Here is a 24,294-nt window from a genome sequence, read left to right as displayed (position 1 = left end):
TTTGATCTCATCTGTGATTACATTCCAAAAGTACTTCATTGGCTGTAAAGCGCTTTGAGATGCCCAGTGATTGTGAAAGGCGCTATATAAATATAAATCTTTCTTTCTTTATCTGAGTTGACGGTAAGGACAATACAATTGATCTCAGTGTCCCAGGGCTTGAGGGGGTGCAGAGGTGGAAATCAGTCAGGGTTCCTTCTTCACTATTTGCTGTTTGTGGGACCTTGCTGTGTGCAAATTGGCTGCTGCGTTTCCTACATTACAACAGTGGCTACACTTCAAAAGTATTTCATTGGCTGTAAAGCGCTTTGGGACATCCTGAGGCCATGAAATGTACTACTGTATATATATATAAATACAAGTATTTCTTTCCTTCACATTGCCCATCGGTGATCTCTGCTGGAAAGTACTTGGTTGATGTTGGGCAAGGACTGTAATGCCTCCCTTGGTCAAGTAGCCCTCCAGGACTTGCTGTCTAGGCTCACATGAAAAATGGCCTCTTGGGCGAGGTATTGTAAGGTGTCACAGAGTCATACCCGAGCATGAGTCAGCGTCTTTAGACGATAAAGGATACCAAAAAAAAACAAGGTCAGAATATTCAGAAGTACAATCCACTGGTTTCTACACTTAGCCCATTTTGTCCAATAATTCTACATAAATAAACACTGCTTCTTTCCATTACAATATACTTATTGCACAGTGGTGCACACAATGTTAAATAGAGTCACATTGATCCAAGGGCCCACATGGAAATGTATGCTATCAATTGGAAAGCTACTGATCTTTGCCAATTCAATACCAACATTTATCAAAATATGGTAGCCTTACATAGGGGTAGAAATTTGTCTTGGGCATTAGAGCAAAACAGGTGGTATCGTATCTGCTGCCCATTATACGCCCCATCTGATATTCAGTTCCATTGACTTCAATAGAACTAAATATCAAGCGGGACATATGACAAGCGACCAATGCGATAATGCCCATTTTCTGCTGCCACCAAGACGAATGTTTACCCTACAGTCTATAACCAATACACTTATAGTAGAGGTTTTCACATTACAATTGCATATTGAAAGGGTTAACTTTTAGCATGAATATCTGGAAGGTGTTATTTAATCTCATCATATTTAGTTCTGCAGTGCTGAAATGCTACTGTACCTGTTAGTCTCAGAACTTTTAAGACACTCAAAGCAGAAGGTTGTCTGCCCATGTCTGGAAATGCTCTGAACATCAAAGGACTGCAGCCTCTTTGTCTCATCTTTAAAGTCGAGTGAATCCTGTTTCATCCTCTCACAACAGTGTGAGCTGAAAGCTGGCAGATGACATCATCAAAACAAGTCTGCACTCGGAATGAAAATTCACAAATCACGTGAATTGCCGACAGGGAGAACAGCTTGTTCCACACAGTGCAAAAACAGGAGCAATCAATGTCACTTGGAATGTTGTCCATCAAGAATTAAGTCAGTGCTCATTACCACCAATCTGCCCACCATATCCTCACTATTTTCATAGAGATTGGCGAGGTAGGTGGCGCCAAATTTGAACAATTCACAATTAATCTTCCTACATTACATTAAACTGTAAAACACTGAGCACTGAGACACTAGCATTGTTCAGGAAACACTTCTGTTCTGAGGCACTTGGGGCACCTGGCTCTTAGAATCCAAATGCATCTGTGAAAGTGCCAGTCACAGACCCTCAGAGTTGCATTTGCACTGGACACTAGACAGCATTGAAAGGGATGAGAATCAAAAGAAGAGTCTGTGCAAACAATGGGAAAACACACCCAGAAGAGCTGCCAAGGGTTAGCGAGATAAAAAGCATCAGTAGATGGGATCACGAACAATGGGATCTAAAAAAAAAATGCAATTTTATAGCATTTTACCATGTCTCAAAAACATTTACATTCAACAAATTACTTTGAAATACGGTGATTGTTTTGCAAGTATTTTTCACATGGCGAGATCCCACAAGCGCGTGAGGTGAATGACAAGTTAATCTGCTTTTGGCGATGTTGGTTGAGGGAGCAATGTTGATCAGGTTTCCAGAACAACTCTTGGGCCGTCTTTGAATAGGGATCTTTAAGGTCCAACTGAAGCACTGAGACAGGTGAGCAAGATCTCAGTTGGACACCTCATCCAAAAGATGGAACCTCTGACAATGTGGCACTCACTCAGTTCCTCACTAGAGTGTCAGCCAAAATCAGTCCTGGACTGACTGGAGTCCATGATCGTCTGACTCAGCAGTGAGAGTGCTTCCAACTGAACCAAGCTGACAGTAATGCACCATAAAGTAAATAGCTACAATTTAATTTTTAAAAATGCATCAGACAAGCAGATTATCAGCTGGCTCTTTTAACACTATGGAACTTGGAAAATCGCTTTGTTCTTGAAGCCTGACTGTATTTATCCAGCAGTAACATCACAAGCAGGGGCATACTGCCAGCCTCCATTCTTTGCTAAGTGCATGCAGTTTGGTCTTTAAAGGTGGACATGTTTACACTTGTTGCACGGACGCCTCAGCACTCTGTCCGACCCAGGAAGTGGTGACCAGGGGGAAAAAAAACATTTCTGTAGAAGGAAAAGGAGGTTGAAGGAAGCTGCATCCTTGGAGACACACACATGCGTGCATTCGCACATGCGTGTACATGCTCTCACACTTTAATGTTGAGTTACGGAGGTCTGGAAGCAGCTCTGCATGCTTAGATATCTCATGCTTGAGTATTGTATGGGCAGATGCAAAGAAAAGAAAAAAATGGAGAAAATGAATTATATCACGTATATTCATCACAAAGGTAGTCAGGATATAATTGCAAAATATTAATTCTTAAATATGATAGTTCAAGAAATTGAGACTTTTTGTTCAGTCCATTGTATATATTCACGAACTGAACCATTCCTTAACATTCCTGTACTTCTGCCATGAATAATTATTTGCACACAGATAATAGAATCATGTTACAGGGTCAGAAAATCAATATCCTTTAACCAACCAGACTTACAGGAGGTGAGTTCCTGTATTTTGCCACGTTATTTATTTCACCCCCCCCACCTCCCACATCTTTCTGGGTCACATCGCCAGCTGTGACCAAAAGGGTAAGTGATTTGTTTCCAGATGTCCAGCAATACTCCTCTGATCTGGATGCTGGGAGCATTAGAGCAACCCAATTACCCCTCTGATTTTCTTTCTCCCTCTGCCCCTTCCTCAGAGATATTGCTTGGTATCTTGTCCATTGTTTTCCTACCACAGGAACTCAAGGAAATTATAGGTAAAAGTGCACATCCCATCATACTGCCTTTATCCTAGAGATTCTAATACAATAGTCCTTCACTACAGCACTCTGTGACATGCAACAGCTCACACAAATTGTTTGCAGCTTCCTTATTAACAGAAAAATTGTTTGTTATTAAATTTCCTTCTCTGCTGTCTCGGGTCTGCAGGCTATTGTACACATGTTATTGCAATGAATCAGGAGATTGCAAAGTGATGTTAATAATATAATAATAGCATCATCTCTGAGAAATTCAGATCAAATAATTTGTAAAATCCCTTCCTTGTATTTCTGTCTGGCATTCAGGGAGAGAGAGCATCAATGAACCAAGATATGTTTATGTTAGATGTGCATATATCGAGAGTTTACTGTATTCTACATCCTAAGTAACGCATAATTCCTTGTAAAACTCAAGATCTTACACAATTTCTTCAACTAGAAGACAGAAGGCAGGTCATTGTAGCGCTGTGTATACAACAAAGGACAGGTAAGAGCAAACAGGTTCGAGTGGAAGGTAACAGTTACCATGTCATGCCTCAATAATCAAACAAGTTAGCTGCAAGAGGCCGGGGCTTGATCTGAGAGTCTTAAAGTCTTTGAGATCCTGACCAAGGAGACAGAAAGATTGACAGAAAGGGAACAGTTACCTGCGATAAAGATCAAAGGAAGATTGTAGTGTTGTCTAAATACTTACTGAGATTAACTGTTTGACTGCCAGTCAGAAAATGTTCAAGTTTGGATAGACCAATATATTTTTGCAGTGATCACGGCCTCGATTTTAATAGCCCTGAGGACGCAGGTTTGGAGGCAGGTCTGTAGCGAAACTCGGAAAAAATGGCTTCAGACACCCAACCCACCTCCATCCCACCCCCACCTGATTTTCGTGAGTGTCTGTTCAGCCACTCCCAAACTCACCCGACTGGAACTGGTGGGACAGGTAGTTAAGGCACTTAACAGCCTGTTAACTGCCTTGCTAATCCTATTTTGATAGTGGTTTCCCATTTTCATGCTTCTGGCTCCTGTTTCCTGTCTTGTCAGAAACAGGCCAGGTTCAAGGAGATGAGTTGCCGGAGGACATGATTTGTATGCATTGGTGGAGCGCATTAAAAGCGCCCCTGCAACATGGCTAATATTCAAATGCAACAACTTTGCCATTGTAGGGATGGAATAAGATTTTGCACATCTACTGACCTTGTGACTGTTCAAGCTGACACCCATCTGCAGTGTGACATGAATGGAATAATTTCAGGCCACTTCGACTGTGCGCTTGCAAGCTTGTTGCCTCAAATGAAATCTATAGCAAGGGGATGGGAAAAATTTATGCCCTCTCATCCTGGTCCTCATAATCGGAGGAGTATCAGCCGCGGGGCTCAGCGCAGATCTTCCTGGGAAGAGGAGGAGGAGGAGGATGAGGGGCACCTTGCATGCCCTGTGGGGACCAATGCAACATCCTTCCAGTTCACTGCAGCCCGTCAAGCAGGTTATGCACACTGCCATGCCATATTAGCATAAATGTAAGAAGTCACACAACACCAGGTTATAGTCCAACAGCTTTATTTGAAATCACAAGCTTTCGGAGCGCTGCTCCTTCATCAGGTGAAGTGGAGAAATGCATAAAGACACAGCTTATATAGTCAGAGAATCATGTCAGATGTTTACAGGTAATGTTTCCAACTGCCATTTATCACACCTCGGCAGAGAGATAATCACAGCAATCAAAGGTGTGAATGGTGTCCAAACAGGTCAGTCAGGAAAACATTACATCAAAGAACAATGAGGTGGGGTCACAAGGGGTCAAATATTGCAGATGCTGGGGTCTGTATGAAAAACAAAAAAACAGACAAAAAACATTTTTTTTGCTGGAAATCACAGCAGGTCCGGCCGCATCTGTGTCGAGAGAACAAGCCAATGTCGACTCGAGTCTGGATGACACTGCGTCAGGTGGGGTTACATGTAGCGTGACATGAACCCAAGATCTCGGTTGAGGCCGTCCTCATGGGTGCGGAACTTGGCTATCAGTTTCTGCTCGACGATTTTGTGTTGTCGTGTGTCTCGAAGGCCGCGTTGGAGAATGCTTACCCGAAGATCGGAGGCTGAATGTCCTTGACTGCTGAAGTGTTCCCCGACTGGGAGGGAACACTCCTGCCTGGTGATTGTTGCGCGGTGTCCGTTCATCCGTTGTCGCAGTGTCTGCATGGTCTCGCCGATGTACCATGCTCCGGGGCATCCTTTCCTGCAACGTATGAGGTAGACAACGTTGGCCGAGTCACATGAGTATGTACCATGTACCTGGTGGGTGGTGTCCTCACGTGAGATGATGGTATCTGTGTTGATGATCTGGCATGTCTTGCAGAGGTTGCTGTGGCAGGGTTGTGTGGTGTCGTGGTCGCTGTTCTCCTGAAAGCTGGGTAATTTGCTGTGAACGATGGTCTGTTTGAGGTTAGGCGGCTGTTTGAAAGCAAGTAGTGGAGGTGTGGGGATGGCCTTAGCGAGGTGTTCGTCGTCATCAATGACACGTTGAAGGCTGCGAAGAACATGGCGTAGTTTCTCCGCTCCGGGGAAGTACTGGATGACGAAGGGTACTCTGTTGGTTGTGTCCCGTGTTTGTCTTCTGAGGAGGTCTATGCGATTTTTCGCTGTGGCCCGTCGGAACTGTCGATCGACGAGTCGAGCGTCATATCCCGTTCTTACAAGGGCGTCTTTCAGTGTCTGTAGGTGTCCATCGCGTTCCTCCTCGTCTGAGCAGATCCTGTGTATTCGCAGGGCTTGTCCATAGGGGATGGCTTCTTTAACGTGGTTGGGGTGGAAGCTGGAGAAGTGAAGCATTGTGAGGTTGTCCGTGGGCTTGCGGTAGAGTGAAGTGCTGAGGTGTCCGTCTTTGATGGAGATTCGTGTGTCCAGGAATGAAACCGATTCTGAGGAGTAGTCCATGGTGAGTTTGATGGTGGGATGGAACTTGTTGATGTTATCGTGTAGTCTTTTCAGTGATTCTTCGCCGTGGGTCCATAGGAAGGAAATGTCGTCGATGTATCTGGTGTATAGCGTCGGTTGGAGATCCTGTGCAGTGAAGAAGTCTTGCTCGAACTTGTGCATGAAGATGTTTGCGTATTGGGGTGCGAATTTGGTCCCCATGGCTGTTCCGTGTGTTTGGGTAAAGAACTGGTTGTCGAAGGTGAAGACATTGTGGTCAAGGATGAAGCGGATGAGTTGTAGGATGGCGTCTGGAGATTGGCTGTTGTTGGTGTTGAGTACTGAGGCTGTCGCAGCGATGCCGTCATCGTGGGGGATACTGGTGTAGAGTGCCGAGATGTATTTCCAGCAAAAAAAATGTTTTTTGTCTGTTTTTTTGTTTTTCATACAGACCCCAGCATCTGCAATATTTGACCCCTTGTGACCCCACCTCATTGTTCTTTGATGTAATGTTTTCCTGACTGACCTGTTTGGACACCATTCACACCTTTGATTGCTGTGATTATCTCTCTGCCGAGGTGTGATAAATGGCAGTTGGAAACATTACCTGTAAACATCTGACATGATTCTCTGACTATATAAGCTGTGTCTTTATGTCTTTATGCATTTCTCCACTTCACCTGACGAAGGAGCAGCGCTCCGAAAGCTTGTGATTTCAAATAAAGCTCTTGGACTATAACCTGGTGTTGTGTGATTTTTTACATTTGTCCACCCCAGTCCAACTCCGGCATCTCCACACCATATTAGCATAAGCGTACTCTTCAACCATAGGTGGCTACCATATGGCTCTCTAATTGTAGGCGATATTTGTCCAACGTCATACATCATCTCTGCTATACCCTGTTATTTCCTATCACTTTCACCATCAGCATTACAAAAGCAAGTCGCCCTGAGCCCTCAATGCACTTTTGCCATATCCCAGAACACGTAGACCACACAATCAACTGTTTGCCATAATTTTTCTTTTACACAGCACAAAAGGATCATAAGCCAAGAACAGTCAGAAAAAAAAAGACAAAACACCCACGTGAATCCCCTTGTGACTATATGGCCTAGAAATTGAGTTGACGCCGCGCCAGGGCTTTAGCGCCGGAAATTTAGCGCCGGCGCTAATTCCCTTGCACGCGCCAAAAATTCAGTAGCGCCGCGCCCAGACGGCTGCCGGCGCTACTGGCAGGCGTGAGTGCCTCCCAATGGGCGCTGAGTGCCGCATTGCGGCGCTAATCCGGCGCTGCGGCACCCGATGCGGTGCGGCAGGCTGGGGAAGTGCAGGCCTCCTCCTCCCGCTAAGGAGGCGCTGCCTTCACCCGATCGCTGGCCGTTTGATTTTTTCAAAAATGAGCCCGGCACCTCGGACAAGTGCCGGGCTTGCAGGCCAGACGCATCTGTTCCGCGGGGGGGGGGTGGAGGAGTCCGGGGAGGGAGGTGCGGGCAGGCGGCCGGCGGGAAAGCGGCCGGCCGCCGTGCGACCTTAATGCGCCGGCGCTAACTTGTGTAAGACTCGGTTGCCAGAGTCTTAGTTGCGGCTGCCACGGGCGAGGCGGCCGCAACTGAATTTCGGCGTTCGGGCGCGTTGCCACGGCAACCGGGACGCTGCGCACACCGATGACGTCATCGGTGCCGGCGCAGCACAACCGGTTAACGCCGATGGCAGCGCCGAAGTGAATTTCAGAAACGGCTATCATTGCGGCGCTAGGCCCTCTAGCGCCGCAAAATGGGCGCTAACCCTACTGAATTTTCAGCCCTATGTGTTTAATCTTTCTCTTACGCGTGCTTCTATATAATGCTTCCCCTGTGGCTTCAGCAGGTGTAGAGGCCCCTTGCTGACTAGGATGCTGCGCCTGCTTAGACGCCTTTGGCGGGCATGCTCTGGGTTTGGGAGCCTGGGAGGGCTCTTTAACAGTCTGCTCTTCCTGCGGCTGTGCAGGGGCTGAAATGGCCATCTCAGTTGTCTCTGCAAAGTGGGTCTCTGACTGAGGGCTCCGCAGTGGCATGGTCATGCGAGCACTTTGAGAGGAGCCCACACTTCCTTGTGTCCTGCCAACAACATCCCTCTCATGGGTCAGCTGCACCTCAGTACTGGCAAGTGGCTGGAGAGCACCTTGCTGCACATCAGGGGGACCATGAGGACCCATATCTGCACTGGCAGTCCTCATCACAAGGACATCCATGAAGCTCTGGTGTCTCTGCTCAATAGCTGCCCATCGATCCTCCAGAGATGACATTCTATTTTGAACAGCCACCATGTTTTCCTGACTCTGGCAATTTATTTCCTCCAAGGCAGTAGCCATCCATTCCACGGAGGTTGCCATCCTATTCATGGTGGTGCGTTCATGTGCCATTGCCTCCACCACAGCAGTGCTGATGTTACAGATGGACTCCTCCACTCTCTCCACACTCGCACTAACCCTGGAGGCAAACCCTTCCAGAGACACCTGCACTTGTTCCTGTATTTCCCGAGACGCTCTTTTTCTGGATGGCCCCAGAGGCACAGGGGGAGAAATTCTGTGGAGCCGCAAACGGGGCGCCAAGCTCGCCTGGGCGCCGTAATTAGCGCAGCGATCGGAGCAGTTGCGACTGCCGGAAATTCAGCTTGAGCGCCCCAAGAGGGACACGGGGCAAGGCTTAAGGTGCTCCGCGTCCCTCTTAGGGCGCTGAAACTGAATATCGCAGCGCAACGTGCCGCAGCACCACATGCTGTGGCACGGCGCGCTGCGGTACTGCCGGCCTTCCTCCCATTCTTAAGGGGGAGGGGCCTGCACCAACGTGATCAGAGATCGCGAGTGCCGGCAAAAGAGCCCGGCACCGAGGAGAAGTGCCGGACTCTCAGAAAACAGCTGGCACTGCCGCGGGGGGAGATCAGGAGGCCGGGGACGGAGGTGCTGGCAGGCGGCCGCCGAAAAAACCAGCCGCCCCGCACCTCCACCTTAATTTGCGCCACTGCCGCCACAGGTAGGCCCCGTGAACCGGGCGTGATTTGCAAATGGTGCTACAGAGGCGGGCGCTACCGAATATCGAGATCGGGGCGGTAGCGGGGCGTTGCGCACACCGATGACATCATCGGTGGCGGCGCAGTGCAACAGGCTAACGCCGCCATTAGCGCCCCAACTAAATATCACGGGAGGCGTGGCCAGTGGCGCTAAAGCCACTGAGTGCCCTCTTTAGGTGCTAACTGGTGGCGCAGCCCACCGAATTTCTAGGCCACAGTGTTTGCATGCAGCTCAGTGCAGCTAGGAGATTGCTATGACCTCCACCGAAGACTCTCCACTGCTGTCGCTGTCTCCACCGCTGTCGCTGTCTCCACCATCTGCTGATGGTCACTTGTGCGCTGTGCTAGACCAGGTGGCAACACTACTCTAACTCGCGAGGACCCCACCGAGGTGTGTGTTGCTGCGCTGGTGCTGGGTGCGCCGAGTCCTGGTGATGCTGGTCTCTCTGAGGCTTCAGGTTCCTCTGAGGAGATGTCCAGCTCTTCGTCCTGGATCATGGGGAGGGGGGCGCTCTATGGTCCTGTGGGAGAGTAAAGGCATGATTTAGACATCTGATATTGATGTAGCTGACACATCCTTTTGAGCAGATTATACAACGTGATTCTCTATGAACATCATATGCCATTGCAGTCAATCACTAAATATCAATGAGAGGGATGAAACTCTATTATGTCACCAGCTTCCTCTCGTGTGCCCGTCTCTCCATCGCCCACTTCCAGGTCCTCGCCACCTCCAACAATTTTGTGTGCAGCCTCCTCAGCACTTGTCAATGTTGCTAGGGTCGGTGTTCCTCTTCCAGTCATTGCTATCTCCCTCTTATTGTGGGCTACCTTTTCCTGCAAGAAAGGACACAAGCAGCATTTCAACCACAGTGATGGAGTGAGTGTGAAGAATCCCTACCATAGAAGCTTTGAGGGAGATGAAGATGGGGTAAGGTGCCAAGAGGAAGCTAGCTCCCTGTGCGTTGTTAGTTGTTGTCACTGCACGACAGTGAGAGCGAGTGTGAGGGGTGCATAGGCAGGATTCTGAAGTGATTCAGTACAGAGACAGGGATGGATAGGAAAGGGTGCAAGGGAAGTAAGGGTAAGGTGGGATGTGGAGGAGGAGGCTTACAAGCTGATGAGAAGAGAAGGGAAGCAGATTGCAGGTAAGTGTGATGGGATACTCACTTTTGATGTTCGCACAAGATCATTAAAGCGTTTCCTGCCCTGGATCCACAAGCATGAACATGTGGACCTTGCGCTGACCTCCTGAGCAATGCGCAGCCAGGCTGCCTTGGTCTGCTGAGGAGGCTTCCTCCAGCCATCAGGAGGGAAGAGAATCTCCCTACGCCCTCTGACAGCTTCGACAAGAACATGGAGGGACTCATCATTAAATCGAGGAGCTGCCTTGCCTCTGGAAGAAGTCATTGTGGTTAGAGCAATCTCACTGAGTATCAGAATGCAGAAGAGAAAGGCTCAGGCTGAATGGGAGATTTAAAACTAGCTGCGATGATGATGTCATCAGAGGCGGCCAGCCGACCCGATCACGCTCATTGGACCGGCCAGCGCGCCCCATTGAAATCAACAAGCTGATTTCATTAAAATGGGACATCAGCAGCTGATCCCGCCAGAAGCGGCTCCGGAACCCACCCACCACGCAACCCAACTCCAACCTACCTCGGGAATTAAAATCGAGCCCCACCTCTTCAAGTCTTACTAGCACTATTGATCTAGTTATTTTATAAGCAGGAAATAAAATTGTTCTGAATTTTTCAGAGATGATGGGGGAATTTTTCGGGGGGTCAGCGAGCACCTTCAGTGGTGGGTTGGGACCCTGCTGTCAACCCACCGCCACCCGACTTTCCCAAATGTCGGGTCTGTCAAGGCTGAACAGACCCGACATGCAGCGGCGGGGGAGGCAATTCAGGTCATTATGACTTTGTTAACAGCCCATTGAAAAGTATTTTGAGCTCATCTTACCATTTTACAAGGCCGCCCATGAGGTCCACGCTGCTCGAGGATCACGTCAGGTAAGGAGGTCGGGAGTTGTATGACCACGGAATCATCTCATTACATGGCAGTTGCAAATGTGTTATAAAAGCTCCCATCTCACAGCGGTTCACTTTCCAAGCTCAGAAGCTGTTGCTTACTGCATTTGGAAGACAGATTGAGCTTTATGCAGCTTGCAAGTGTTTGGAGCAAACCCTGTATCCAGTGACACCTCACTGGAACAACCTCTCTCATCATTGACAGATCGCTTCTGTCATCTGAACTTCACTTGCCATCTATTCCATCAGCATCAGTGCACTTGAAACTATCTCACCTTGGTCCTCAGAATCCCACCACAACCAGTCCCAACACCAGCAGCACCAACAACACCAACCTTCTCCGCAATCACCTGATGCTGCACAGGACACAGGGCATCAGCACCCGACCACATTGCTGTCCAGGAGGGCAGCGATGGCCTCACCATGGCCAGATTTACTTCACTTGACACTGTACACCCTGGCTGCCACGTGATACATCAGGTTGGCACCACCCCACACCAACACCATAAACTCACTCAGCCACTTCCAAAGATGCACACAGATCTGTCCAAGAACGCAAAGTTTTGAAAATAAAGGTTTCAATGGTTGACACCACATTAACAGAAACTTTACATGAACATTGGCTAAAACACACAAGTGCCTACCCTTGTGTGTTGTTAGTTGGTATGATTGGACTAGGATGAGTGTGAGTGTGAGGGGTGGCTAGTGAGATGGGGAAGTGATAATGTAGATAGACAGGGATGGGTGGAGGTGCAAGGTAAGTTGGTGTGAGTAAGGATGTGCAGGAGTAGGGTAGGGAAGGCTGAGTGATGGGAATGTGATGAGTGGCACAGCAGGGTGAGGTTGAGTGTGACTTTGCAGTAACATTTCTTGATTTACTGAGATAATTGAAAGGTTTGTGTCACTGCAGCCTGGCCCTCCTGACGACATCCCTGCTTGTGCCCTCCTGTGCAATGTGCAACCAGGCTGCATTGGTTTCCTGGAGAGGTCTCTTCTGCCCATTGGAAGGGGAGAGAAACTCCCTGCGAGCTGTGTCTCCCTCCATAAGCATATGGAGGGAGTCATGGGAGAGCTTGGGTGCAGGTGTGCACCTCTGTGCAGTGCTTGCAGCACCTCAATGCTGTAGAACACTGACAACACAACTGTCAAAATCAATTTGCGCATGGTCCCTTTAAGGAAACTGGCTGATGACGCGTCATCAAGTCACGGCAAACTCATTGGGCGGGCTTAACAAGCCCAATCAAAGTAAAATCATTCTACACAGTGGGCTGGAGCCAGCAGCAGGGTCGGGACCCACCACCGACGTCGCCCACCACAGACCCACCGAGGTTGGGGAAATTGCAGCCGATGTTACTGTTAGGAGCCCCACACATGACACTTTGCAATCTCCCGGGTTCATTGCATCTGCAATGTCATTTATAAATTGGCCTGCACACTCAAGACAAAAGAGAAGGAAACTTAATAACAAACAATAGTAAATTATAATCGAAGGTATTTGATGTGCCATACAGACCAAGAAGGTCACTACTTGAACCCCCAGTTTCATCTGAGTTAGTTGATCTTGTGTTGGGGTAGCTGTAGAGGTGTTACAATCTCCTTATTGTTCCTGGGTTAAGGAAACAAAAATTGACCAGCCATCATATGCCTTATAGCTGTCCAGTAACCCCTGGTAGTGTCTGGATGTCAGGTGAAGACAGGACTTGCCCTGGGTGTGATGCTCCCTGTAGTTGAATAGTCTTTTGGTACTCACTATCAACAACAAAGCAGCTTGCATTTATATAGGGCCTTTAACATAATAAAATATCAAAAACTGCTTCACAGGCATGTTATCAGACAAAAACTGACACAGAGCTAAAGAAGGAGGCGTTAGGAGAGATGGAGAGGCTGAGAAATTTATGGAGGGAATTCCAGAGCATAGAGTCTAAAAAGCTGAAGGCATGGCAAGCATTGCTGGAACACAGGCATACACAAGAGGCCAGAATTGGAGGAATGTAGAGTTCTCGGAGGGTAGTAGGACTGGAGAGATGACCATGGTGGGGTTTGAACATGAGGATGAGAATTTTAAATTCGAGGCATTCAAGGTAGGCCAGTGAGCACAGGGAGACTCATACATGAATAATGGCCAAAAAACATTTCCGGTATCTGCAGTATTTTGCCTTTTATGTGAATAACACCAACTTGGGCAACATGCTGGAGGGCTGCCAGCAGCCATGGACTGTTCCTGAGTAAGGAGTCAGTGCCTTCAGGACAGGATGGGGAGGGGAGAAACAAAAGGTTTGAAGGAAAGTGTTTAATGTGGTTGAACAAATTATCTGTAGACAGATGTAAGTCAATGGGAAGCGGCATGTCTAAACTGAGCAGATACATAGGAAAACAGAAGAACTGCAGTCGTGTAGCAAGGCACTTTGTGAGATCTAACCCAAATGGTTCTCGCAATGGGTTTGCAATGTCAATGACCTGGAAATGCAGTTGTAAGTTGCGCAGTCAGTGGATGTCACAATCTCACGACATTTAGCAAATCAACATCACCAGTCATGAGCGATGGCTACGCAGTAGCATTGATTAAGAAAAATAAGGCATGAGATCCTTAGAAGTGAATCTTGCGAGATTCACAAAATTCACATTTTAGGAAGTTGCATGGGCTGACAGGTCGGTCGATTTTCAGGTGAAGTTCAGAGACTCTGCCAAATTAGACGTTCATTGTTTCTTTACATATAAAGGTTAACTCCAGCCCTGGTGCTCCAGCTGTTACTCTCCAGCTCTGGAAGTGAAAGAGCAAAGCAATTTGCCAGCTTGTGGGTAGCATCTGGATATTTTTCTATCTCCAAACCTTTTTTTTTTACTTTCTCTGCTTTTATGCTAAATCTTATACTTTGAGGTTTGTTGCAGCTGTTTCCTCTCCTGCTGAACAATTCCTCATCTGGACTAAAAGGTGCTTCAGATTCAACTGTTCTGCGCAATGTTCAAGTAATAATATTATAGAACAGAATCATAGCATGATACAGCACAGAAGGAGACCGTTCGGCCCATCGTGCCTGTGCCTACTCTTTTGAAAGAGCTCTCCAATTAGTCCCACTCCCCTGCCCTTTCCCTATAGCCCTGCAATTTTTCCCCTTCAAGTATATATCCAATTCCCTTTTGAAAGTTACTATTGAATCTGCTTCCACCACGTTATCAGGCAGTGCATTCCAGATCATAACAACTCACAGTTATGTAAAAAAAAATCTCCTCATCTCACCTCTGGTTCATTTGCCAATTACCTTAAATCTGTGTCCTCTGGTTACCAACCCTTCTGCCACTGGAAACAGTGTCGCCTTAGTTACTCTATCAAAACCCTTTATGATTCTAAACACCTCTATTAAATCTCCCCTTAAGCTTCCCTGCTCTAAGGAGAACAACCGCAGCTTCTCTAGTCTCTCCACGCCATTGAAAATTTAATTAAGGCAAATTCAGAGCTTTCAAAGTAACTTTTAAAATATTTGTCTGTCATTTCCTAATTTTGGATATAACCAGGAAAATGTTGAGCATTATACTTGTCTGCGATACAAAGTTACAGCAGAAACACACAATAAATAACTGCAGCACATTTCATACATGAGATATGACTTGTTAAATGACAAAAAGCAGAAACAGTCAAAAATCCCCTGCGGATTTTAAAAAAACAGCAGCCACAAAAAAGCGTTAAAGGGTAATGTAGCTCAGTTGTGCTACAACATAATCTGTTGCTGTGATACAGAACCACCATCGTCAAGGGCAACGGGATTCTAAAAAAAATGCCATCTCCACAATATGAAGTGTATCCCTGACAACAGTCTCTGAGCGGACCATATGCATCCTGAAAAATCACCAGCTCCACAATCTGGAAGGCATAACAACAACAAGAGGGTCTAGGCTTCTTACATCGCTAGAATGTAGGAACGTAGGAATTGCTAAATGAAAAAAAGACCAAGTTCCATCTAGTTCACCTTCTACCATCTTGGTATAACAATAATGGCGTTGTTGACTATGCACAGCAATCAATCTCTTATCAATTAGCCTACAACAGGCCCAAACAATGAGGCAAGGAAAACCCCAGTGATGGAAGATGTTGGGAACCATAAATCCAAAGTCACCTGTTCCCAAAATGCTACACTTATCACATGTCATGTCTCAGTACTGTATCCTAAAATATTATTTTCTGAAAGAAATCTAATTGACAAATCTAACAAAACTTCATCAATTGAGTTCAGCGCCCACCCCCTCCCCCAACGCCCCCCCAACCCCGCCACCCCCGCAACCAAAGAAACAGGAAAACAAGTCTAAAAATCCCAGTTCTGATATGGTGCTTTTTGAAATGAAATCATGTTAAATAAAAAGAAATCACCTTTAATGTAAGTATAAATTGTAACCATCGTGGGACACTGCAGCGTTTCAAGAAGGCAGCCCTCCATTACCTTCTCAAGGCAACCAGGGACGTGCAATAAATAAGACCTAGCCAACCTTGCCCACGTCCCAAGAATAATTTTTTTTTTTAAATAGTTGTTTTGGGAAAATAGCTATTTATTTCCACAGCACAACGAAGCAATATCCCCAAAACTGCTTTAAATATCCAGTCAATGTCTCTTGTGAAGATACTTATCCTAATTACTGCTGGCCATGACGTAGCTGCTACTTATATTCAGTTCAGATATGTATATTTTTAACTTATTCCCTTTCACGGTGTGTACCCTGTAATCATCTGGGTTACATCTGGAGCCGCCATGCTGATTCAGCTCTCCACTTTGCATTTCTGCGTATATTCAGTATATGACATCAGCCAAGCTTTAAATGTGCTTATTTAAAAATACAATTGCAAAGATAATACCAACACATTGTCGTAAAATGATAACTAAGTATTCAAACAGGACTTCATGCTAGTAACAGGTTTTATACTGGGCATAACTTCTGTAGTCGTTAGTTTTTCTTAAAATTTAGATGAAATGTGGGAGTAAAATCCCCCTTCAAATTTTATCACTGCTCTAGTGCCAGTTCCACAATGTATTGCACTGTTATTTAATGCAACGATCCTCAGATTGCATCGTGAAGAATGGTAATACAGTGATGGAACTATCTTGTCTTCCTTTTTCTTTTGTAACATGCAACATTTGATTTAAAATTAACAAGCATAAAACTGTCCTTGGTAGAGGTGAAGAGTCAAGCGGACGTTCAGTTTCTTAAAGCTATCTTTTCAGTTGCACATTTGAGGTAAAATGTTCGTCGTGCAGGCGTTCCTCTGTGATTCTCCAGCAATGCTAATGTTCCAGCAGCAAGAAAAAAGCACAACAAAGAGGAATTCTTAATATTTACAGACAGCATGGTTAATCTTCACTTTAGGCCACCAAGTAAGCATTTTTCCCTCATACTCTGTGCTCCAAATCACCCTTGTTGTCTGTGTCAATGTCAACGTGGATAGTGTAAACAAAATTTTGACCCGGGCGTCTAATCCCCTTCGTCTAACTATAGCATTGTGCTGCAGCATCAAGCACACTATAAGCATCCATTAAGGGCTCCAGTGTTTCAGTCTAAAAACATGTCTCAGCCGCAAAGATCCCTCCTCCTGTGGGTTTTTTTTTTCTCATTTTGCATGAATTCTTGAGACCTTTTTTCCGTTGCCAGAAGGCTTGAGGATAGCCTAAGGTGTGACCCAGATGTTTGTGTCTGGGTCACGCAGGGCAACAGGAAAAAGGCAAAAAATAGAGCGAGGAATTCAGGAGGTCATTTCTTGTACAGAAAATAGAACAACAACAAAAACAAAAATCACCCGTGACCTACCCTGACACCAGAGACATTTTACAGACGTCTGCTGCCGTACAGCTGGGACAAAAATTCAAACAGGTGCAACTTAAAAAACAAGGCCGGTGGGAAAGGTTCTGCAAGACAATTTGGTAAGAAAAACAAGCAGAAGCTGCGAGGACAGAGCGGCAATGGTAACTGCATCCCACCCAGTAAATAGAGTTTGCTATTTCTGTCTGGCCAGTTAAGAGGGCACTGAATTGAGGGACCTTTGTCTGGGTGGCGCATTCCACAAAATGACCATATGTCATCTAACTACATGTTTATCCTCTACTTTCACAATTATAGTTTTCTTTTATTACAGATGGCAGCTATCCTTGATTTCCAGGGAAGATTAATGTCACAGGTGGCGTGCCAAGTGCATGTGTGCAGAGTACAAAAGACTTCTCAGTATGTATCGGCTATTTTTCTTAAGTGGAGTGGCTTGACATATAATTGTGCTCAGTATCTGGAATATTCTCATCATTAAATTCTTACTAAGCAACTCGTGGATTTGGTCTGTAACAAGGTTAAAGGGGGGAGCTGTCTCCTTGTCGGAAGGCACGTTCCTGCTTTTGGCAAAGCAAGGAACAGCCAGCTTCAAAAACCCCGCTATAACAGCAGCGTGTTGGCTGACAGAAGATGCCACAGCAATGACTTAGTGAGCAGTGCAGGCTGTATTGTTCAACATGATGGAGGGAACCGCCAGCAAACCCCCCCACAACTGTTTTAAGGAAATTGGTGAATAATTTAAGAATTCCCAAATGTTGAGTCTTGCATATAAATGCCCTAGGCATGAGAATAAAGACAAATCTAATAGACACAACCAAATAAACATTGTAAAAACTCAGCAGGCCAGGCAACATCCGTGGAGAGAAACAGAGTCAACGTTTCAGGTCAAAGACCCTTCGTCAGAACGACCTGAAACATTGACTCTGTTTCTCTCTCTACGGATGTTGCCTGGCCTGCTGAGTTTTTCCAGCGTTTTCTGTTGTTATTTCAGATTTCCAGCATCCGCAGTATTTTGCTATCAAATAAACATTGTGTTGTTTTATTCAACAATAGAAAAACCAAAAGGGTTTGTGCAATTGGACAGCGTTTCGTGCAAGACCTTATCCTGTGAAAATACTGGTGGACAATCTAATGGCGGACAATGGGAGTGCAGATAATGGGTGTGAATGCTTTTGAGGAGATAAAAACATGGTCTATGCGACTGAAAATGGTGCCTATTGCTAGGAAAGTGTCGATCAATCTGAGGTTGCACTGTAAATCTACAGCAGAGTAAACTATTGCAGTGCACTTCTCAAATTTAGTTAGTGTTAGCTTTTTAAAAATTAATGGGGGAAGAATTGCTCAGGTCACTATGTGTGGTGACATCATAAGTGCGTTCACTAAGATTTCCGCTGGCGAGCATTTTTGGCAACGTGTTTACAACTTCATGACAAATGAATACTGTCCAGAGGAAACCTTCACAAACACTTTTACTCTATCGCTGCATATAGTGACCAAACAATTCTTTCTCCTAAAAGGCTTTAGTGGCAGATGTGATTAACGTGGTGGAGCATGATACAGAATACATGCTAACTTGTATTAGAGCCATTGTGATGAACAGACACAAGCAGCAATTTAATATGAATTACAGACGATGCTGATTTTTTAAATAAGAACATAAGAAATAGGAGCAGGAGTAGGTCATATGGCCCCTCGAGCCTGCTCCGCCGTTCTATAAGATCACGGCTGATCATCGACCTCAACTCCACTTTACCATCGATCTCCATATCCCTTGATTCCCTTAGGGGGCGATTTTACCAGCCCTGGGGAGGTGGGTATGGAGGCGGGACTGCCGGGAAAATGGCAGAATCTGGGGGCGGGTACCTGACCCGCTCTGGGAGCCACCTCCTTGAGGCGGGAAGGGGATTGGTGCCAATTAACTGCCTGTTAACAGGTAGTTAACAGACAGTTTTTTGGATAATCCCTATTTTGAGCCAGGGTCAGCGAGGCGAGCCGTGGGTCTGCGGGGGTCAGAGGGGTCAAGATGTCTGGTGTGCAGGTGAGTGATGGGTGCATGCATGCAGAGGTAAGTGTGTGAGGTGAGTCTTAAGTGTTTTAAAAGCTTTACTTACCTTTGCTTCTTCCTCCGGGCTTCATCACTTCAGGCCTCGAGAGTCCCTCAGCTCACCGGCAGAGAAAGCAGAATGGCCGCTGCATTCTCAAATGCATCAGCCTTCTGCTTTCTGCTCAGGACAGATCTCTAAGTAAGCCTGTGTCCCAGGACTCAACTTAGAAGACAGATTGCCAGTGTTTGACAGCTTCACAGAGCTCTCAAACGATGACAATTCATCTGTCGAAAGCTCTTGACAGATGAAACATCACTCGCTGACGTCACCAGTAACTGACTTTCCCTTAATGGGCCTGCTAAGCCCGCTGGGCGGGCTTAACAAGATCAATCAAGGGAAAATAGTGTGGGTTGGCCGGACGTTGATGGAGGCGGAACTAAAACCCGACAAGCAACAGTCCCACCTCCAACACGTCCACATTGGCAAAATCACCCCCTTAGTGTCCAAAAATCTAGCGATCTCGCTCTTGAATATACTCGACCACTGAGCATCCACAGCCCTCTGGGGTAGAGAATTCCAAAGATTCACAACCCTCTGAGTGAAGAAATTTCTCCTCATCTCAATCCTAAATGGCCAACTCCTTATGCTTATTTATTGAAAATAACTGGTCATTCATTAATTATCCAATGAAAGTCAATAATCCGGGTTCTGTGTTAACAGATCTCAGACAGAGGGGATGGTGATTTTGGGGTATTGTAATTGGCCTCACTGTCGCCCAGATTGGGAAGGGTGAGAACTGCATCTCTCTCCGGCTCGTTATATGTTGAGACCTACTGGAAAATGCAAACGTGGACAGGGTCAAGTGCAGCTGTGATGCTCGGCACAGTCAAATAGCTTGCCAACACTCACTGGCCTGACCAACATGAATGCTGGCCAAATTAACAACAGAAAATGCTGGAAAAACTCAGCAGGCCAGGCAACATCCGTGGAGAGAGAAATAGAGTCAACGTTTCGGGTCGAAAGGGTCGAAACATTGACTCTATTTCTCTCTCCACAGACGTTGCCTGGCCTGCTGAGTTTTTCCAGCATTTTCTGTTGTTATTTCGGATTTCCAGCATCCGCAGTATTTTGCTATCGTAGGAATGTTGGCCACTTGGTTGAAATGTACCCCAGCTAAAATCTCCAACTGCAGAAGAGAATGAGAATTTTATTTTTTTTAAATGGAGAAAACAACGTCAACAGATCACACACCTCATTCTTTGATGGCAGTGAAGAGAAGTTCACATCTGCCTTTTCAACACATTTACTTCAACTGCAGTCAGAGCCTAAGCCTACTGGCAACAAAATGTCTCCCCCTTTATAAACTGCATATTACGGTTTGTAAACTGCAGTGCTGACAAATTTGCTGTTCAAACATGATTTTACACCTATTCACACACACACCTCGCACTCAGTGAAAGGTTAATCTGTTTAAGAACTAGTCATTCTGCTAAACTTCCTGTGCCTATTAAGGGTTTTATTTGCAGGTGTTACCCCCATTGTTAAAAAGAAAGATTAAATGTGATTTTTCGGCCAGTCCGAAGACAATACACTTCCACTTTCTTTCTGATGAGCCAGGAGCTATTTTTACGGTGGGAATAAAAATTAAAATACCACAATGGCTGAAATAAGGACAGAATGTGCTGGTAATGCAGCCAGCTCTGCCAGAGCGTCACACCAGAAATGTTCATCTATCGTGTTCATGCAGGTACTGAACAAGCTACGATGCACTTTCAGGACTTTCAGCTTTTGCTTAAGAAACTATTTTGAACCTAGTTCATCAGTTTAAAAAAAAATATCGACAGCATCATCTCCAAATAAAACAAGGGGATAGTCGAAAGCTTTGGGCTTATAATGAGCCTCTTTAAGGACCTATTGGAATCATACAGCACAGAAGGAGGCCATTCAACCCATTGTGCTTGTGTTGGCTCTTGGAAAGAGCTTTGCAAATAGTCCCGCTCCCCCGCTTTTTCCCCACAGCCCTGGTTTTTTTTCCTTTTCAAGTATATCTTATTGAAACATATAAGATTCTGAGGGGGCTTGACAGGGTAAATGCAGGGAGGTTGTTTCCCCACGTGAGGGAATTTTGAACTAGGAGGCATAGTTTCAGGATAAGGGGTCGCCCATTTAAAACGGAGATGAGGAGGAATTTCTTCTCTCGGAGGGTCGTGAATCTTTGGAATTCTCTACCCCAGAGAGCTGCGGAGGCGGAGTCAGTGAATATATTCAAGGCGGAGATAGACAGATATTTGAGCTACAGGGGGGTCGAGGGTTATGGGGAGCGGGCAGGGAAGTGGAGTTGAGGCCAAGATCAGATCAGCCATGATCTTATTGAATGGCGGAGCAGGCTCGAGGGGCTGAATGGCCTACTCCTGCTCCTATTTCTTATGTTCTTATAGCCAATTCCCCTTTGAAAGTTACTATTGAATCTGCTTCTACCACCTTTTCAGGCAGGGCATTCCAAATCATAAAAACTTGCGGTGTAAAATAAAATTCTCCTCACCTCCCCCCTGGATCTTTCGCCAAATATCTTAAATCTGTGTCCTTTGGTTACTGACCCTCCTGCCAGTGGAAAAGGTTTACTCTACCAAAACCCTTCATCATTTGGAACACCTCTATTAATTCTCCCCTGAATCTTCTCTGTTCGAAGGAGTACAATCCCAGCTTCTCTATTCTATCCTTAGGTATAAATGCAGGAACACTGTGAAATAGAGACCAATCATTTACAAACAGCATGAGAGCTGTTTATAAATCAGCCCTGTCCCAAGAAAATCAGAAAGCAGGAAATGTCGTGTTAATACTTAAACCACTTCAGCAGCACGGTTGCAAATGGTCTGTATTTATGTTTCTTTTGCAGACCTTTATTGTTCAATAATTCATTATTTATGTTCTACTTATTAATATGTAAAAACTATCTAACATTAAAAAGAGCCCAACATTGTAAAGATACTGAATGTCTGCACTACAGCTATGCATAAAAAGAGATGCAGGATGAGTAAAACAGTAATGCATTCGATTTATCTCTAAACCACGTACGCACTGAACACCAGAGTATTTCCATTTTTACAAAGAGCACAGCATGCAGTACGATTGAGTCTATAATCATTATTATTCATAAATGGGCAAGTACTCAAGACAGTCATATTCTTTTCTGCAACGTCTTTGGTTTGAGTTTGACTTATCTTATATGGACAACATTTAGAATGGCCTCCTACGGAGAAGTTTCCTTATTCTGCCTGCTTGCAGTGTACATTAAAGATTGTTTTATATAATAACCCCGATTCTATGTCATGCAATGCCTGGCTTATTGGAAAGAAAAAATTCTCAAATGTTGAAGGTGGGGTGAAAAATATGAAATTCTGTAATATACAAGATAAGAGGCACAGAAAGGTTTAACATACCAAACGCACACACTATAGGGCTTATCGGAGCAATTCGTAATTGTCAGTACTCATGTTGGGGGATATCTGCATATAAATGTCAGATTCAATTTTCATCAGCCTTACAGCATAAGCAGTTGGATAGGAGAGGGTTTATAAGCAAACCTGGTAGCACACTTACCATTGAATCATGGTTGTGGGTTCAAGCGCCCCTCCAGAGACTTGAGCACATAATGTTGGCTGACAATTGAGTGCAGTACTGAGGGAGTGCTGGACTGTTAGAGGTGCCGTCTTTCAGATGAGACGTTAAAATCCTGCGTGGCTGCTCAGCTGGATGCAAAAGATCCCATGGAACTATTGAAGGGAGAGCAGGAGAGTTCTCCTAGTGTCCTGGCCAACTTTTATTCCTCAACTAATGCCACAAAAACAAATTATCTATTCATTCATCTCATTTCTGTTTGTGGGACCTTGACGTACGTATTGGCTGCCATATTTGCGTGCATTACAACAGTAACTTCACTTCAAAAGTACTTCATTGGCTGCAAAGCACTTTGGGATGTCCTGAGGACATGAAAGGCACTGTATCAATGCAAATTCTTTCTTTATTTAATCCAGAGATAAATCAGGCCCAGATAAACACACAGATCCTCTGATGAAAATGAAATGTGACACAACAGTTGGTGAACATATGAAGCTAGTTGAAGCTGAATTGAATAGATCCTCTATTCATACCAAATTACTATATGAATTTTTTTTTAAATGAGAAAGTGAGATCAATTTACAATGGGTAATATTTGCTCTATGAAGAGAGAAAATGGAACATTTTAAATACATTACCGCTCTCATCCCTTTGGGTATTTTGCATACACGTAACATATTGAACAAATTATATACAATATATGATTAATATGTACATACAAGTAGTCCATACACTCTTCCAATCTCTGTAGTCACAATATCTTCCAAACTCTCCTTCCTGAATAAATCAAGGATTGCCTGTATGGTAAGTTGCTTTTCAACTGATGCATTTCCTGTTAAATTCCAATTATACCTTTAAACATAACAGCAATGGAGATTGAGAGAGATGATGTGGCTTTTTCTTTCTGTAGTACATTATTTTTTCCATCAAGGTGTGTATAATGTAATTTGCATAAACGTTGCACTTTCACTTTTACTGGTTTAAGTACTACATCCTTACTAACATTTCTGTCAGTACAATATTCTTTGCATTTATGTTTAATAACTATAACTTTCTTTCCTGTCCATGTACGTCACTACTGCTACTTTACAGTCACATTCATGCTTTGCCTTTGTGCTTTTCTTTTAAGTTGTGTATCCTGCTAAGTCCACTGAGTAGTTGACAGAGTTCACTCTTTTAGTGACAAATTGCCGTACTTAGCAGAGTTAGGGGTTGTCCTTCTCCACCAGATAATCTGATTGTGACATGACATTACAGAGGCTATTAGTATGCGCGAGACCTGCTCACTAAATCGAGCTTATCTCAGTTTCCATTAACCATTCCCCACAAATATTACACAGCGTACAGCTACACTAACATCTATTTGAGATTTGTACCAGTTAAGTGGTTCATTAGCTGCTTGGGAAGATTTAAAGGAGTGTTATTACAGATGCAGTGTGATTGGCTGAAATTTTGTATTACAGCTAAAAAAAATCCCATTCGCAGCAATCCCATCTCTACACTGCATATATTTGCGATTTTGTTAGAAGATGGAAAATTATGATCGTAAAATGTCTTTCGAAAGGAGAG

This window comes from Somniosus microcephalus, chromosome 24 (genome assembly GCF_052327205.1).
Source record: "Somniosus microcephalus isolate GS21.2 chromosome 24, FLI_Smic_1.0, whole genome shotgun sequence".
Taxonomy (NCBI): domain Eukaryota; kingdom Metazoa; phylum Chordata; class Chondrichthyes; order Squaliformes; family Somniosidae; genus Somniosus; species Somniosus microcephalus.
The sequence above is the reverse complement of the archived record's forward strand: the minus strand, read 5'-3'. Positions refer to the sequence as shown.